The sequence below is a fragment of the Stomoxys calcitrans genome, chromosome 4, assembly GCF_963082655.1.
Source record: "Stomoxys calcitrans chromosome 4, idStoCalc2.1, whole genome shotgun sequence".
NCBI classification, from domain to species: domain Eukaryota; kingdom Metazoa; phylum Arthropoda; class Insecta; order Diptera; family Muscidae; genus Stomoxys; species Stomoxys calcitrans.
In genome coordinates, this window is record NC_081555.1 from 14271500 (window position 1) to 14275265 (window position 3766).

At 29.0% G+C, this 3766-nt stretch overlaps 1 long non-coding RNA gene across 1 annotated transcript; it reads left to right on the forward strand.

Moving 5' to 3' along the window:
* The first annotated feature begins 708 nt into the window (after positions 1-708).
* Positions 709-2645, forward strand: LOC106085776 (uncharacterized). Its single transcript, XR_001221014.2, has 2 exons — positions 709-2111; positions 2178-2645. It is a non-coding gene; the product is annotated as an uncharacterized LOC106085776 (long non-coding RNA).
* The last annotated feature ends 1121 nt before the right edge of the window (positions 2646-3766 follow it).

Consider the following 3766-nt stretch of genomic DNA (forward strand, 5'->3'; position numbering starts at 1 on the left):
ATTGAAATCACTAATTTTTAGCTTTTTTAAATGGAGCCTCAAATGTTTTCCAACCTTCTTTATCATTAGCAAATGACATACCTAGCCATTAAATATAGAATTAAATTCTTTAAATTATCTTTAAATTAAGAACAAATAACTTTTAAAGTATATATTGAAAGCTTGCCGAATATCCTTTCAGTTTTAAATATTTGCACTTCTCATATATATGGTTGAGTAATAAGTATTTAGTGTTTTTTTTTATTTCTTGAATATTCAAAAATGTAGCCAATTCAACCTACTTTCTTACTCATTGACCAGACAGCAAGCGGTAAAGTTGGTAATTCGTTAGTGCAATATGTGATATTTAAAGTCTGGTAGAGCTGGTAAAATATCGATGGCATTATCGATTGATATTTTTCCCATGGATACCATCGCAAAATGTAATTTTTTTGCAAAACTATACAAAAATATGCAATCCGATACTCAATGTATTCTTTAAGATACATTGGGCCTATAGAGGGCGCAATTTTCATCCAATTAGACCAGCGCTTCCTATTCATTTCAGAAATAAACTTCTGCGTAGACGACATGGTAGATGTCAGACAGTGACATTGGTTTAGTTGAAACGCACATTTCCTATTACTCAACCAAATATATATTTTTTTATTTTATCCTCTCAACAACAGTAAAAGCACATTATTTGATGTTTATTCTTTGCAGCCACTTCTAGAATTAGCATTGTATTTTTGTCACAATTGAGTGTGGCCAACTAAAGAAATTCCTTGATTGTGAGCTAGGCAGAGCTAGTTTTAAAAGAATTATTATTTCAGGTAACATACATGTTTGTAAGTTTTAATTGCAAATTTTAGAAAGCTTTGAAAGTTTAAAACGGCTCTTCCTACTCAGTTAAATAATCCGATTTGTACTGAGTGATTTGTTTCTTTTTTTTGGTCTGCGCTTAGTGGCCCGTAACACATAGATGATTCACAATGAAATAATAGAAGCATTCACAATAATAAACTAAATAAATTGCTATTCAAAATTAATTGCTTGGTAATGATTTCTTTAGGTATATTAAAAAAAAAACGCTCTGTTATATCAAGTTTTAAGAATTTTAATTAAATTCATCATGAAAGATCTCCCCCATATATTTTAAATATTATTAAATTGTGATCAAACAAACATTGTTTTCCTAAATAGCTAAATATCATCGTCAGGTTTTTTAAATTGATAAAATTTAAATAATGTAAAAAAGAAAGTACTTTTTTGCTTTGATAGAAGTTTTATAAAAAGTAATTAAAGTAAGTTGATTATTTTTAACTCGACCTTATTTATTTAATATTGTTGTTTTTAATTCAAGCTCGAGGTCTTTCTGTTTTTTCTCTTTTCTTTATTATTTATGTATCGATATTTCGCATTTAAATGAAATGCTTTTTCAAGATATGATCTACAACAAATTACATTTATTTTTAAACTATTGACATCACTGTTTCTATTTGTTATTTAACTAACATATATATATAAATGAGAAACAAAACACAAACAAAAACTATGCGACCGTCTTCAACAATTGTTGTCTGCTTTGCTACTGTCTTGTAGTTTCTCTTATTGGACTTTGTTCAGTCGTTGTACCAACAGTCTATAGTTGCTCGCGCATCCCTATATGTATGCTTTGTAATTCATTCGTTTTGTTGTTGTCGTGTTGATGATGTGTAGCATTTCTAATGTTAGTCTCTTGTTGTAATTTATCTCGTTATCTATGATTTTTACTCTCTCCAAGTCTGGCCTCTAAGTTATGCCCTGCCAGTCTATCAAAAAACGGCATTAGCAGAATACTGTGCAACAGAACATCATGAGCCAGGCTTAGAGAGAGTAAGAATAATAGATAACGAGATAAATTACAACAAGAGACTAACACTAGAAACGCTAAACATCATCAACAAGACAACAACAAAACGCATGAAATACAAAGCAGACACATAGGGATGCGCGAGACTGTTGTAGACTGTTGGTACAACGACTGAACAAAGTCCAATAAGAGAAACTACAAGACAGTAGCAAAGCAGACAACGACTGTTGAAGACGGTCGCATAAAGTTTTTGTTTGTGTTTTGTTTCTCATTTAGATATGTAAGTTAAATAAAAAATAGAAACAGTTAAAGTCAATATTTTAAAAATAAATTTAATTTGTTGTAGATCATATCTTGAAAATGCATTTCATTCAAATGCGAAATATCGATACATAAATAATAAAGAAAAGAGAAAAAAGAGAAAGACCTCGAGCTTAAATTAAAAACAACAATAGTAATTTAATTAAAAATGCTTTAATAAAATTATGTCTGAATTCTGCTTATTAGCAGTGATTAAAGCAAAATTCTTTTTTGTAATGTCCCACTATTAAAGCTAAAAATATGATTTGACAAAATAAAAAAGAACTAAGACAGTTTACACATTTTGTCTGAGTAGTGTATGAATTTTAATTCACATTTTAAATGGAATCAAAACATCGATTTCGGCACTAAAAAAACACACACACACAACAGCAAAATCAAGCTCCTATTAAAATAATAAAATTCAAACTATAAATAATAGCTAACAACAACATGCGCATACATTAGAAATAAAACACCAGCAAATGCAAATATTCACCTATTATTCTCACTCCACACATACACCCAACCTCAGAAAAATACAAAACTCTTTTTTTAACTATTTATACGTATATAAATAATTGTAAAATTTTGTTTTTAATAATTATTAGTTTCCTAAGATAAAGTAGAAGCTTAATTGCATTGTAACATTGTTTTGCCTATAAATATTTAAATAATTACTAGTTTTATTTCATTTTTTGTATTTATAACCTTAATCACTATATATTTTTTATTACCTAATAATTTTTTTTAATTGAAACCAAGAAAAAACTGTTAATATTAGTAGCAAGAATATAAGAAGTAGAGAAAGAAGTTAATCTGTATCATCTATCCTCCTGCCGCCCCATCATCCTATTTGCATATATTAGAGTTTCGTTTCATTATTTTTAGTTTTTAATTTTATTTTGTTTATTACTTAGTTTAAGTCTTTTTTTAAACAAAAAACAAATACACATATTGAAGCAATTTTCTAAAATGATTTTTTGTGTTTTATTATTTCTGTTGATTTTCTTATTTTATCTACATTTTATTTAAACTAAATTTTTTGGAGAGAAATGAAAAATTCTTATTCTCAACGATGACTGTCTCTCATTAAAAAATTTTGTTGGGCAATTAGCTTGGAGTGCAAATTATAGTCTACTAAACTAAGGAGACACATATGCCCGAACAATGGCCGAATTACCGCATATGTCCAACTTTTTATAAAGATATCTCGATTTAAACATTCGCGTTCTTAAATTTCCAAAATTCCCTATTAATAGAGAGATACGTCATTCACAATAGAGAAATTTCGAAAGATTTTACTCGTTCAAGTATGCCCCTGATTATATTAAACCGATATATTACCAAGCGCCTCGATGTTCTGTGCCATTCGCCAACTTCTGATCCCAAGTTTCGAGATTGTCTTTCTCCACTTGGTCTAATTATTGAAATTTTGATCTACCCCCATTGAGTTTATCAGGCCTAATTTCTAAACACTTTTTAAATGAAGCATTTTCATAAAGTAGCCGCCGTAATCGTTGTATTTTGATACGTTTCACTAAATCACAATCAGACTATGCTATCGTCAGCGATTGGTTCTTTTGTATTCAAATCTGCTGCTGTTCTTTCTTATCGCCGTCCTATATGTATCTG